A 15,877-nucleotide genomic window follows, 5' to 3' on the forward strand; every position below is an offset into this window, starting at 1 on the left:
AGTCATGGACATCAAAGAAGCTGTTTGCCCTCAAGGTAAATACCAGTCTCCATGCCAGAAGACAGAAACCAAACTGTAAAATATCTCTCAAAAGGGACATTTTCAGGTTCTTAAAAAAAAAAAAAAAAAAGAATTGACAGCTAGTTACCAATGGAGCACTGTTATTTTGCCTTACTCTTTTCCTTTTCCTTCTTTTCCTTCTTGTTCCTTTCACTCGGGACTTGGTCCTATCTTTTCCATTTCAAATAATCCTCCATTCACTTCAAATTGGATTGGAGAGACATGCAATTGTTCAAACTTCTTCCTTGTTATTTATTAAGACATGCTCTTAAAACTCTTGTTTAATTTTAAAAGCCTGGCTAATTTCTTTCAGTGGGGGGAAGACAGAGAAAGAGGGAAGATACAGATAGTAGCACAAGTCTCCGTGGCCTGGTGGCAGCCACCTGTCCGGAACCTGCAGGAAGCTGGGCTGTTAGGCTTCCCCAGGCCTCTTCCACCTGCCTGACCCCCTCCCCACCTGCGCTGAGACAGGGAGGGAGGGTGCGACTGCCGGGGTCTCTGAAGGCCCAGTGCTGGTCTGCTGGTGTTTGGTGTCACAAGGTGTCTTTCTGGCATCTTCAGCGTGAGGACCTGATGGGGAGCCCACAGAAGCATCCCCACTCCCACCCTGACTGCATCTGGGAGATTCTCACTCTCAATGTTGGTTCCCATTCAGCCTCCAGCACCAGTTTCTGGCTCTGGCTGCTTCTGCTGGAAGAAATTGAAAAAGTCCTTTCAGGGGCGCTAGGTCTGCAATGGTTTAAGTGTTACGATTTGCTATATCTACTGAGGTGCATTTTTACATCTGTGATCTGGACAGTTTTGCTTTTTGTTTAAGTTCAGTCAAGTGATTCTGTTGCATAAGAATGTGCCTATCAGTGGGGCGCCTGGGTGGCTCAGTTGGTTGAGTGGCCGACTTCGGCTTAGGTCATGATCTCACAGTTCGTGAGTTTGAGCTCTGCATGGGGCTCTGTGCTGACAACTCAGAGCCTGGAGCCTGCTTTTGATTCTGTGTTTCCCTCTCTCTCTCTGCCCCTCCCCTGCTCACGCTCTGTGTCTCTCTCAAAAATAAATAAACATTAAAAAAAAAGAAAGAAAGAAAAGAATGTGCCTATCAAGGGGTCTAGGCCCTGTGGATCATTTCCTAAAACATTCTATCCCTGTTTCACTCAAGCTCTAAGTCCAGTGTTAGAGTCATAGTTCAAAGCAGACAAAATTGTGATATAGTAATCATATTGAAGATCCAGAAAAAAACCAATGTGAAATTCTCTTCTAAACTGAATATGATTTTTAAAAATTTTTTAATGTTTATCTATTTTTGATAGAGAGTGACAGAGAGCGAGTGAGGGAAGGGGCAGAGGAGAGATGGAGACACAGAATCTGAAGCAGGCTCCAGGCTCCAAGCTGTCAGCACAGAGTCCGATGCAGGGCTCGAATCCATGAACCGTGAGATCATGACCTGAGCCGAAGTCAGACGCTTAACCGACAGAGCCACCCAGGCGCCCCTAAATTGAATATGATTTTTAATGAAAGTGATCAGGAATTGAGAGACTTAAGCTATAAGATACATGCCTTTGATATCGTTTTTAATAATCACTTGGGTTCCAGTGGAGATTTGCCAGCCACAAGGAATGCAGCATGTGAAGAAAATCTTCACCTGACTGATGTTTCGGTCACTCGTGTTATTACTTGTCTCTACAGTGAAGCTGTGTTGATTTTGCTTAGGACAGGGCACAGTTACAGATGGCACACCAGCGTGTCATCGTCATGAAATTGCCTTTAGTGGATGATGCTAGTGACTTTGATGATTTGGAAGGAGAGCTAGATAAATATCTCCAAAAACACCTTGTTGGTAAAATTAAAGTAGTAAGAAGTACAAAGGGTGAGGGGATGCTTTGAGGAAGAACAATTGGAGCAGCCTGTGTTACAGAAGCTCTGGTGAGGCTGGACAACTGCTGTGACGTGAATGTGATGTGGCTGCAGGCTTGGCTGGCTGTCATCAGGAGGACGGGCCGACCATGGCTCGCCCACCAACTGATATGATCGGCGCAGATGTGCTTGTCTATAGCTTGTTGTCCTCTGTGGTACAGGGAGGAGTCAGCTGGGGGCTATGCTTCACATGAGATCTCGTTCCCCTTTCCGAGCTATGAGGACCAGATGGAGGCAATGCACCAGTAGAGTCACCCACAATGGCTGGAGGATTGTGTGTCATGAACAGAAACTATTTCAATGATTTGGACGATAAGACAGTGGCATGTGTATCTGGGAAGGAAAAGATTTAGAAATATCACTTAGGATCTGAATGTGTAGTGGTAAGCTCTTCACCATCCCATGCTCTAGAGTAGGACATATTTTCTGAAAAAAGGCAACCATGTGGATCTCATAAAGGTCAGGACACCATGACACATAACTCTTTGAGGCTCGTACATGTTTGGTTGAATGAATATAAGGAACATTATTTTTCCTCGAGACCTGATCTGAGAACCAAAAGCTGTGGAAATATTGGTGAGTATATTGAAATGAAGAAGAAATTAGGTTGTAAATCATGAAACGTTATCCAAATAACATTTACCCAGAAATGCAGATATCTGCGCAAGGATAATGTAGAAGTACGCACAATGAGTCTAAGAAAAATTGGTTAGGAAATTGTCACATCACCCAGAGGAAAACCACAGAAGACTTGAGGAGGGTCTGAACTAAGGCAGGACTTGATTGATTACCTTACATGCTACACATTGGAATTTTTTGTTTGGAAATTATGATATAACTGCATTAAAAACAAAGGATTCTAGTTCCATCCGTTGCTTCATATCCATTAGTGTTTTATTTGTCATGCACAAGAAAGTGTAGGAAACGGTAGGTCTTTGAAGATAACTAAGACTAAGCCTATGTCCCCAAAGAACATACAGTACACTGCAGGAGATGAATAGATGCTAATGCTGCTATTCCTTTATTCGTTGGAAGTCAAGGTGAAGAAGGAGAGAAACTCAAGGACGACTCCCAAAGGATGGGAGGAAATGTGGGCTTCACCAATGAGTGCAGGATGAGGTGGAAGATCACACCTGGAGAGGAAGACGATAAACTAAAAGTATGAAAGACAAAATAAAAATTCTGTTATGTATTAAAAACATATTTTGTGAAGAAATGAATATACCCGGAAGACTATTAGATCAACAGGTTTACGGCTATGGAAGCTACCAAAGCTGAGGATAAAGACTCCCATGTCATCTCAATCTAATGGGAAAAACATTTTACCACAGGGCAGAATGAAATGAAAAGACATACTTTGAGTTGGCAATGTAATGAGGGATTGATATAGATTGTATTGTGTATAAATTTGCAGAAATTACTTCACTTCTGGTTCCCAATTTGCTCTTCAGTAAAATTAGAAAAACAAAGCTAAGAATTTTCCCAAATCTGATATGTGTTCTAAACGAATTCCATCTTTTTCTTGGTGCCCGTCTGTTTTCATGAAACTTTGAGAATATTCTTGTAACAAACAATAATAGAATCCGCAAGGCTAACATAATTGTGGTTGTTTTTATGCCAATTTGCTATGGAATTGCTTACAGATAGATCGTGTTATACTGGAAAAAGATCATCACTAAGCAATCTCAAAAGGTGTTTCCTCTCTCAGCTGGAAAAGCCATCTTATTTCCATTTTCCCTACAACTGGGTGACATTTGTGCTGTTGGAAATCCAAGGGACACCCCCATGAAAGTCCCCATCGGTCATGGCACTGAATCTACTCAGTGTTCCCATGACAATGTCTACCAAGTTTGGTTTTCTTAATAAGAGCTGCAGTCAGTTTCTAACGTGTGGAACAGCATTAAGTTTTGATAATGTAATACTCTGCCTTACACGGAATAGGTGCTGATATTTTTTTTAATTCAAATTCATTTGTTTATGCTAAAATTTAAGGTTTATTTTAGCAGTGCTCAGCATGTGACACTGTGTTAAAGAGTGCCAAAGATCCTCCAGGTGTTGCTCACATAATTTCTGATTTGAACAACAAACACTCTATGATTGAATAAGAACTTTGGTAAACATGAATAAGAAAAATGACAGGTTTTTAGCATCTTTTGATCAAACTAAAAAAAAAAAAAGTAGCTTGGGTCACTGACTATACATGTGCATTATATTAACATGACTCTCATCTTCTAATTATATAATACCTTAGTATTTTAAGTCCTGGTTCCCAATTCAGAATAATGCATTTTTAGGGCACGGCAGTAGTTTATAACAGAAAAAGATGGGCCGAATCAAATTTGAGAATAAGGAAAGTGAGGTTGAATATAGGTGAAATTTTTTGAATGATATGGATGAACATCTCTGAATGAAATATTCAAGACTATGTAGAAAACTGCCTCTCCGGGGAAACAAGAAAATTCAATTTCATTGGAAAATTAAAATGAGAATCAAACGTCCCTAAAAGACACACATGTATGTACACACTCATATAGACACTTCTATTTGTGTTTAGCAAAAACAAGTAGAGCTAAAACAAGTAGATCTTTTACATCTGTAAATGTTTTTCTCCCTTTGTTTCCATAAATGCTTGTAATCATTGTCCTAGTTGTTGTATCTGAACATTATATATTTTTTCTTTTAAACTCATCTACCTGATTTCCTTACCTCCTCCAAACCTAAAGTAAGTGTAGATGCTGTCTATTTTCTAATAATTTATCCCGTTGAGGAGCTGTACAAGTATAAATAACAGATTTAAAACCACAATTGACAGAGAGGCACTCTACAAAGACAGGATCTCGAGTTCAGAATTTTAAATAGTTCTAGAAAACTTGTTTCCTTTCTTTGTTTCCAATTAAATAGGATTATTTAAACAGATCTCCTCATCTTTGTTTTCAGTATTAGCACTAATTAAATTATATGGTGAGATAGCACATACTGGTTTTCTGTTATCCTAGTACATTCTTACAGGATCTCCATGTTAGATACATGAGAGGAGTTGCTGTATTGAGGATGAAATAATTTGTACAACAATGGGGTCAAGATTGAAAATTTTGACTCTAAAACCCGATTCTCAACCACTACTCCCAAAACTTGCAGTTAATTCTTAAATGCTTCAAATACTAAACGTATACTTTAGATAAATAATGCGTAGTTTTCTCCAAAATGGTACTATACTTTCATAGAGATGCCCACAGGTATCAGAAAATTATGGTGGGTGTCAGTTAGCCTCAGGGTAATATTTTATGACAAGAAAAATAGAAAAGAAAAAAAAATTACATTTGACATACCCGATACTTAGTACCAGTGAAGAACAATCTTTTACCACTCATGAAGACTCTCTTTGACCAGACTTTAGTCAGGGACCTCTGAGCTTTCTTCTTGATGAAGCCTCAAACTTGGCCCCATCCTTGTAAGGCCTGCATAGCCCGGTTCCAGCAAGAATTCTGCTAAGTCAGTTTAGAGACAAGTTCCCACTCTTGATACCTGATCGTCCTCAATATCTGATCAAAATTCCTCATGTCCCACCCCCAACCCCAAGTGATATCTGCTCACTCTGGTCTGCCCTCAGCAAGAATCCTGTCAGGTCAGATTAGCAAGAATGCCCCTGCCCTTGGATGTCTTTTTCTCAGTTATCTTTCATCGACCAACCACCATCCCCCACACCCATGCACTTACCCTGCTCCTGGACTGTAAATCCTCGCTTGTCCCTATATTCAGAATCCAGTCAAGTTCTATAGTAATGTCTCTTTCCTCTTGTTATAACAGTTCCTGAATACAGTCTGTTTTTACTGCTTTAACTACTTTCAGGCTCTGTTTTTTTCTTTAACACTGTACACATGCTGAGCAGAGAAGCATGAGGAGAGGAATGCATTTTGAAGATAATGACAATTTTTAAAAACCCACGGTTTCTTCCGCCTATGTTTAAAGGACTCTTTGCAAGAAAGTTTTTCGAATATGATCATTTGGTTCAAATACTAGCATAAAAGTTGTGTTTATTTGCTTTGGCATATTCCTAAACTCAAGGGAGGAATGTGATAGTTAACTTCTTCAAAATATCAACTTTGCCAGGCAGTGATGGACTGCATCTTTTAATCTACAAGGGGCCCTCTCCTACTGAAATATGACAGAATCAACCTGAAGCATGCTTTGGAAGTACTGCTTCTCACCAGCACTCTAGTACTTTGATTAGGATTTACTGTGGCTAAAATAATACCCTCATCGTCTTGTTTACTAGCTTTTCTGAGAAGGAAGTAACTTTGGAGAAGAAAAAAACCCGTTTGATCTGCAATCCCTTCTCCACAAGGGAAACCACTGTTATCAGTGATAATGTCCTTATGGAGTGAGATCACATTGTTCGAAACTGCATTTCAAGAAACAGTCATATAAGATTCTGAAACATTATCAAGTGAGCACTTTGAATACTGGAATAACAAAAGCAGAGTTTATCTTTCATTTGATAACAATTCTTTTGTGCTTCCTCTTGTGTACTAAGGAAATCATTGACTTCGACTGCAGTAAAACAATGTCAACCAAACCCCACTTAGCAGCCCGTCTTGGGTGGACAAATTTCCACCAACAAAGTCGGCGCTTTTAAAAAGCTAAATGTATAACTTGTAACTCTGTAGTTTTTAAAGTCTTGTAATGTAGGATTCGACTCTAATTTCTGCAGGCCAAGGGAAGCCCCTTCCCCTCACTCCTACTACAATGCTCCTAAAATAAGTCCCATCGGTTTTTTTTCAATGACATGATTATGAAATGTATTCCACTGCCCCAGGTCCCACAACAGAAGCTTTCCCATTATTTTCTACAAGATCCAATAGAGCATTCTTGATTTCAATCAGGTCAGACACCCTGTCACAGTCCAGTCTTGACACATCAATGACAAGGCGTATCAGAGCAGTCAAAAGTTTACAACATGTAATAAAAACTGAACTAAAGTCAAGCATGCTCTCCTCTTGTAGGCCCAGGGAGACTCCAGGCAACTAGTGATTTGTAGGCTCCATTACATCCCAAATGTTCGATGTATCTAGCCCTTGGCAGGGTGTCAAGGACAAGAAATAATCAGTCTTTAGAGATCACTTTTGAAACGCTATGCCCTCTGCTTCCTTCAGGTGAATCATTCCTTCCGTGTTGTCAGGATCCACTGATGAAAGCTGACGACTTTCAATAGCCTGTGACAAGTGAGGTTTCCCCTTCTCCATATGTGGAGGAAATGATACTGTGCAATCAGCTTTCACCGGGCGTGCTGTGAGTGATGAGCCACCCCACAACATCATCCTCATGAGCTCCTTTTCCAGAATCGAAAGTAAAAAGCAGGACGCACATGATCTTGTACACAAGAGCAGAATGATCACCAGAGAAGCAGACAGGAGGGCATTTTAAAATTCCTTTACAGACATTTCACGTCTAGAAACCAAATTTTTGTCCTCATGTTAAATCTTTAGATTCAAAAGAAGGGACTTGCACCAGGTGTCTGAAAATGACATGGAAGTCAATGATGCAAATTGGTGGCAGTGCCCACAGAGCAACAACTATTGAATAGGTGTTCTGGTCTGAATATGACTTGCAGTCCAGCTAATACATGATAATATATCTGGGAAGAGAGGGGTTATTGATTGTCAAATAGCAACTTTTTTCCCCTCATGAATGGCTTACATTGTTTTCACTCACTAGAATTCCAACTGTTTCAACCATAAAGGGCAACAGTGTAAGTTTCTCCTACCAATGCCCTGTAAGCCATCACATTTAGTGTGAAAGCACTAATTTTTAAAAACTGATGATCTATTTTCTAATTAATCTGTCTTCTAGTTTCAGCTTGTCTCTTTACATGAAGTCCAGCTTCGGTTCGTTTGTTGCAATCTGACATTAGAGACTATGTAAAGCAATTAAGGATAAAGAGAAATGTAAATAACACCCCATATTTTCTTTCTGGAGTAAACGTACAGAACGGTGAGCTGATAGAGGAGAAGAAAACAAGTATTCAAATATATCAGTTACAGAATTTGGCAGATGGTTCCTGGTTTTACTTTAACGTAATTGTGTTAATGTAAGAATAAGACACACTCAATGTATTTCCCAAGTATTCCAAGTTTTTAGAAATTGCAGAGATGAGAACATATTGATTATGATACCTAATTAGTTCAATAATTTAGTCTTGAGTATATTCCCAATAATCATGAAAAACATACATGTATATGGTAGGCTTGTATAATCATACATAAAATTTTAATTAAAAATATAATTTACATTCTTACTAAAAAAACCTTAGTAAATAATTATGAAACATTGTAAATTGTAGCATAGTACTCTATTCTTCATGACAATTTTTTAATTTTTTTTTCTAAAGCGTAAAGATCAGTTTGACAGGCAAAGAAACCCCAAATACATTCTTTTGGCTAGTGAATCATCTTAAATTATTTTTAAGAATATAAAATATATCTTTTATTATTAAATGCTCAATGTTCCTTTTGTTTAATGTTTCCTCGATGCCTTTTAATATTCCATTTCAAGTAAAGTAACATTGTGCCTTCATGTTACTAGTTGTTAGGATACATGCAAACTATAGTTGCAGAAATTTTGTAGTGTATGCCATTCTTTTAAAAATCTTATACAACTATATAAACAAATATATGTATGCATATCAACATATATTTATATTTAAGTGTGTACTTTATATATATAGAGAGAGGTATAGATATGGTTATCTATACTACAAAGCTTTTCTGAAATCTGAAATGAGATTAGTCACCATATTTATGTTGATAAATGAAGTTTTCAAGAAGTAAGTTCTCAAGTATTCTAACAAGCATTTTTAAAATGTCACCCATGCTTACTCATTGTCTAGTCCTCATTTCTCATATTCTCTTTTTCCTATATTTTCCTCTTATTTAAAATCCACCCCCCCAACACATACTGTGAATATCCCAATTCTCCACTGTTTAAAATATTTTTTTAAATCCTACAATTAAATCCAGCTACCTGAAATTTAAAAAAAAATCTTACAATTACATCCTAAGCCAAAATACCCTCAAACAAATCAACATAGCCTAAGTAGACTATGTGGCAGATATCTCAATTCACAATCTCTTACAACATGGAAAACAAATGGGTAATGTTTCTTGAGTGTGTTTTAAAACTAATGTCTCGGGGCGCCTGGGTGGCTCAGTTGGTTAAGCGTCCGACTTCGGCTCAGCTCACGATCTCACAGTCTGTGAGTTCGAGCCCCGCATCGGGCTCTGGGCTGATGGCTCAGAGCCTGGAGCCTGCTTCCGATTCTGTGTCTCCCTCTCTCTCTGCCCCTCCCCCGTTCATGCTCTGTCTCTCTCTGTCTCAAAAATAAATAAAAAACGTTAAAAAAATAAAAAAAAATTAAAAAAAAAACTAATGTCTCTTTAAATTGAAACACCACAGATTGAATACATGTGGTATGTAAAATTCTTCCTCCAATCTACAAAAAACAGTTAAGAATTTATATATATATATATGTATACACACACACACACACACACACACACACGTGGAACAGTTATAGATATGTTATATATAAACATGAAATAACCAACATGAAGTAAACAAGGAAAAGAGTGCAAAACACATGTTGAACACATGGCAAGCTGACAGGCAAGTGATACCTGACTTGGCAAAAAAGAAAAGGATTGGTATCTACAGGACTCCAGAGGAGAATCAACAAGAAGCAAACCTGGAAAATCTGAGGAATTTGAGAAGCAGCTCGCTCTACACAAACGTCTTTAGAGGCAGTCAGACCTCCAAACGCCTGAAGGACTTACATGTAGGCAGCTGCTTCCACCAGCAGTGAAGGAAAATGAGAGGTCATCCATTTGGAGAGTTAACTGGAGAAGCCCTGCACCTAGAGTTCAGGGCAAACGTGGGAGTAGAGATGAGACTCAGTACTCGATACAACGAGTGGAAGTCAAGGTCACTATATTCACTTATAACCCAGTGTCCCAACCAAGAATATGGGAGAGTCCAGCAGAAAAGATCTATAGATCCCTGCATTTAGAAGAAGCCCCAACAGGTCTGCTAGGCCTCTGTGTTATCACTCTGTAATGAGGACTGGTATAAACAAAGCTCACCCGTGCACAAAAGCTGAACATCACCTTTTCAGGACCTCACACTTAGGTATAAATGGCAGGTAATAATCAGCAGACACTTGAGGAAAGCCAATGATATGTAAGAAAGAGACAAACAAAATAAAACAAAAAGCAACGAGCATGTGGACAAAAATATATACAAGAAAGTGCAATTTGGAGGAAAGAGGGAGCATGTGGGGAGTAGTGGGAAACTTCAAAATGTCTATCAATCTTCAGCAAGCTAAGAGACACCATTGGGTCACTAGTCACAGAAGGCACTACAGGAAAAAAAAATATAGACAACAGGAAAGATCTCCTGGAATTTATAAAATGAAGGGCAAAACTTGAAAAATAGCCACCACTTTCACCACCACCATACAATTAGAGAAAAATGGAAGCTGAACTTGAAGATAGATTTCAGAAAATCAGAAAAACAACAGCAAAGGTGAATTGGAAATAGAGGAAGAAAAAAAGATTTAAGAAAATAATCAACCCACAAGTTTCAACATTCCAATAATACAGAAGTAAACAGGAAAAAAAATAGAAGGGAAACCATCAAAGAAATACTGTAAGAACACTTCCTTAAACTAAAGGATACAGTTTTTCATCACAAAAAGCATACTGCAGACCTGGCAGAATGAACTGAGACCCACACAAAAACATATTTTTGAATTAAAATTCAGAATTATAGGAGCAAAAATAAGACCAAAATCTTACAGAAAGGAAAAAAAAAAGATGCACTTATTAAAGATCTAAAATGAGAGTAGCATACCATTTGTTAATAGTATTGCAACTAGAAAGCATTGAAACAATAGCCTCCTTAATTATGAGGAAAAATGACTTTCAATCTAGAATTCTACATCAAAACAAACTGTCATTTAAGTGGGAGACAAATAATATTTCAAAAAAGTTTCAAAAGACCAGCCAACTCCCTTTCTAAGACAACCAAGAAGACCCTAATATCTCCCTCAGCAATACTAAAATTTAGACAAACTTCTTCATTACTCTAGGTGCCTGACCTTCTTCTTCTTTTTTTCTTTTTTTAATGTTTATTTATTTTTGAGAGAGATAGAGACAGAGTGTGAGCAGGGGAGGGCAGAGAGAGAGACACACACAGAATCTAAAGCAGGTTCCAGACTCTGAATGGTCAGCACAGAGCCCAACACAGGGCTGGAACTCGCAAACCTCAAGATCATGACCTGAGCCAAAGTCAGAACTCCTAACAGTCTAATCCACCCAGGAGCCCTCTGACCTCCTTTTCTTAAAACATTAGCTTTAGAAAACTTGTAATTGTAAATTAGTTATCTGCTTCTTTGAGATATAAATCGTCTCAAAAGACTCTTGGTAGTTTTACAATCCAGGCGTATCTTTCTCTGGAACCCTGGAACCATTTCTTTGACATTTGATCACTGTTTCCCTGACAGAGTAGGATTCTACCTTAAGCAGGCACCTTCCTCCAAGTTGTAAAACTACTTTCTGTCATAAAGATATTTTTATTTAGATAAAGCCTGTTAGCAAGCGCAGATGGTCAACAATTCCCTCCAAGCCACCAGTTAAAAACTTTCCAGCCTTTTCTTTCACTGGAGTTGAGCTCAAAGTTTTGGTCTCACTCTGTTATTATAGTCGCGTTGAATTAGGCCTTCCTTGCTTGTTTAAATTGTTGGGTGCAATTTTTGCTTTGACACAGGTATAGGTTGTGTTCTCAAAGAAGGTATAAGAGATGGCCGCCAATGTAGAATATATAACAGGAAAGAGAACTAGAATCTCCAAGCTGAGGATGAAAAGAAATATCAAGAAGGGCTGTCAGAGTTTGAGATTATCAGCATACACTGGGAGAGAAAGATGGACAGTTTGAGAAAGGCAAAAGTACACAGATGGAACTTGTAAATTACTTGATGAGTTTTACCATCCCAAGAGGAAATGCACCTTTCTATCGGAGATTTGGTGCTGAGATAGTGCCAGGGTACATAGAAAATTCAGCCAAAGAACTTCCAGGTAATTATAACCTCCAGTGAAATTTAAAAAGTTGGATAAGGGAGGGGGGATTGTTTCTGCTCTGAACAATATCCACATAGTCAACATCTTAAAAATCCTAAATAAGAGTTGATGTAATCAATATTGTGATAAAATTATGGCAGGAGGAAGGAGAGTGGGAAATGTACTTTTGAGTGGTGGGTGCAGGAGATTTAAATCCTCAACTGCCATTTTTAGGAGAAAAAATTTAATATCTAAACCTTAAATAAACAAATAGCAGAAGTCTTGATTCAAACAGGTGAAGTATTTGTCAAGAAACTTGGGAAAGGAATAGTAAGTCTAGAAATTAATTGCATTTCCTGGTAAGTCTGAATGTATTACCTGACTTTTTAAATGTCAAATATGTAAATCTGAAATATAATAAAAGCAGAGTTTACAAGATGTAAAAAAAAAAAAGCATATGCTTGCTGAAAATAAAATGAGGAGGGTCGCCTGCATGACTCATTTTCTTAAGCATCTGACTTCAACTCAGGTTGAAGCCATCTCAGGGCTTGTGGGTTCATACTCTGTGTCAGGCTCTATGCTGACAGCTCAGAACCTAGAGCTCGTTCAGGTTCTGTGTCTCCCTCTTTCTATGCCCCTTCCCCGCTCATGCTCTGTTTCTCTCTGTCTCTCAAAAATAAATAAACATTAAAAAAATTATAATAAATTAAAATAAAATGAAGAAAAAGGAAAACATTAGCAAAGTGAAGGATAGAAAAAGGGAAAGGAAGAAAAATTTCAAAGAGAAAGGTAAAGGAAATGAACAGTAAAAACTAACAAAGAAAAGCTGCATTTTATATACTGCAACTTTTCACGTGCTATTATTTCTAAATGAACACGTGAACCATCACTGCCCTTGACCAATAGTGTATTAGCAAACAGCGATCAGGACCACAATGGACTCCACTCATTTGCTGAATCACAAACTAAACCTAAACTACTTAGTGTTTTGTGGTTCACAACCTCTTTCTACTACAGTTCTGATAAAATATATTAGGAAATGATTATGAGGTCTTCAATACTGAACAGCAGTGTTCTACGTGACAACTTTTTTCTTTTGTCCCAAATGAGCTCTTTCACCATCCTCCACCCATTAACCACTCCTGCCACCCTCATTCTCAGCAACTAGCCTTACCTCTTACCTTATAGAGAAACTGGACACTATCAGTTCCCATCTCTCTTCCTCGTGCAAATCCCACACCTTCAAATATATCCCAGTTTTCACCTCTGTATTTCTTTCCTTCACAGGATACATTTAAAAACTCGAATCTGTGACTTGCTTCCATGTCCTGGGTGATCGTTGTAAAGTTCCTGAAGTAGTGAGTACCAAGGCCAGTCCAGCTCTACCGACTGTATAAAACCTGCGAGTGGCCAGGAATATGTGACAAAACATCTCAAGCCCAGCTGTTAGAAAAGCTATTATGAAGATTTATACATGTATTTCTATTATTTAAGCTTCTTTCCATGTTGCAAATTTTTTCCAGCCCTCACAGTCCAGGATCATCATCCTTCACCTCCACTATTAAGTGATGCTGCTAAAGAGAAAAATGGGACAGCTTTTGATGTTGCACATGGAGATATAATCTTCTTGAGGGTGCCTGCCATTTTTTATATACACAGTCACTGAGCAAATCCTGGCTGTGTCTTAGTTCACGAATCATCTAGGTATCAAGGATGCCTCATTGGCTCATAATTATCCTTTACAACAAACCTGTTTTCTGAATGGATCTCACTCAGCTTTGTTTTTAATCTGTCCATCTTTATTGGTTCTTTTCTTTTAATGTACATATGTGTTCAAGTCTCTCCCCAAATAAAACATAGTATTTCCACACCTCCTTCTAGGAATATTCTCCTCTCCAGTAAGTCCTGTATGTTTTACTTCATTAATATCACTTTAATCTCTGCTCCCAACCAAGTTCTCATCCCTACTATCCTTTCCCACTAGTTTCCACTAATCGTTAGCACTAATCTGTTTCCTTGATCAGTATTTCCCCCTCCAACTGTTTCACAAATATCTCTCCTTTGAGCATCAGACCCACATTTTCAATAGCTCATTAGATGTATTCACTTATATATCCCAAAGACACCTTAACTCAGTATGTCCAAACCTAAGATAAGCTCTCCCTCATACACCTGCTCATTCTTCTCTTTGTTCTAAATCAGTGAATGTCACTGCACGTAGTGGTCCAAGCAGATGTCTGATCACCCTGGACAGCATTCTCTTCCTTACTATCTACACTTTAACAGTCATCAAATTGTAAAAATTCATTTATTTCATAAATGTCTCTCAAAACTACCCACACCTTTCCATCCTCGCTGGCACCTTCCCTATTTAATGATTGCTTTCCATCTGGACTTCTAAAATAACCTCATGGCTGGTATTTCTGCCATCAGATTTGCCCCTCTTCTGCCCATTCTCTTGTGGAGAATATAATGCACTTGTAGTGATTTTTATAAACTTCAAGCATGATTCTGTTTTTCTTGCTTAAGACCATGTGATGACTGCCCTGACATCCTTAACTTATAAGCAACAAGCACCTTTATTAAATAGTCCCTGTTTTGTTCCCTAGCTTAGTCTCCTCACCTCACACTTCAGTATTTCATCTTATAAAAAAAGATTCTTGGGGTGCCTGGGTGGCTCAGTCAGTTAAGCGTCGAAGTCTTGATCTTGGCTCAGGTCATCATCTCATGGTTATGAGATCAAGCCCTACGTCAGATTCCACACTGAGTGTGGAGCCTGCTTGAGAATCTAGCTCTCTCCTTCTCTCAAAATAAATAAATAAATAAGCATTTAAAAACTCTTCTGTTATTCAAGAGCAAATTCTCCCTCTCTTCTGGATATTTATATATCTTGCTTCATGTTGCTTGAAATATTCCCTCCCAATGCCAACCATTCTCTTCAACTTTCCTCAGGTTTGAGTAAGATGCTCTCTTAGAATCCCAGGGCTGTCCTAACAAAATACCGCAAATGGATGGCTTAAGACAACAGAAATTTATTTGCTCACAATTCTAGAGCCTAGAGTCCAAAATCAAGGTGTCGGCAGGGCCAGGGTCCCTCTGAAGACTCTAGGGGGAAAACGTCCCATGCCTCTCTCCTAACTTCTGGTGGTTGCCTATGGTCTTAACGATCCAGGTCTTGTAGCTGTGTCATTCTAGTCCTTGTCTCTGTCCCCCGCATGCTCTTCTTCCCCCAGAGTGTGTCTGTGTTTCCACAAGGCCATATGCAAGGGCACCAGTCATTTACTTTAGGGTCTATTGCAACCCAGTATGACCTCATCTTAACTAATTACACATACAAAGACCCTATTTCCATATCAGGTCACAATGCAAGGTTACAGCTGAGCGTGAATTTGGAGGGAACCATATTCAACTATTACAGATTCCCTATTAACAACTTCCTATTGCAACTTGGCCACTCTTAGCATACCACGTAAATGATTATGTTAAAAACCACTGATTTGTCTTTTCCCCAGTTGCACAGGGGCAGGATATATTTTATCTTCAGGACCTCGTGCAAAGTCTGATAGAGAGAAGTGGCTTAGTACACATTTGGAAAAAAAAGAGAAAACAAATGAAGAAGGATTAAAAGAAGAGCTCTTAAAATTCTCACAGTTTTCCCATGGTTTTCAAGATAACTCTTCTAAACTAAACCAGAATGTCCGAGAAAGGACTCTGTTAAAATTTAAAATATTCATTCCTTTTTCTGCTCACATCCTTCAAAGCAAGCACAAAAACAAAAAGAAACAAAATTTTAAATAAGC

General features: G+C 38.5%; 1 pseudogene; it reads left to right on the top strand.

Annotated features, from left to right (window-relative positions):
* Positions 1-1,146: 1,146 nt before the first annotated feature.
* LOC132680571 (polypeptide N-acetylgalactosaminyltransferase 11 pseudogene) lies at positions 1,147-2,641 on the top strand (annotated as a pseudogene).
* Positions 2,642-15,877: the final 13,236 nt, after the last annotated feature.

Source organism: Panthera onca, chromosome A1 (assembly GCF_046562875.1).
Source record: "Panthera onca isolate mPanOnc1 chromosome A1, mPanOnc1 haplotype 2, whole genome shotgun sequence".
Classification (NCBI taxonomy): Eukaryota; Metazoa; Chordata; class Mammalia; order Carnivora; family Felidae; genus Panthera; species Panthera onca.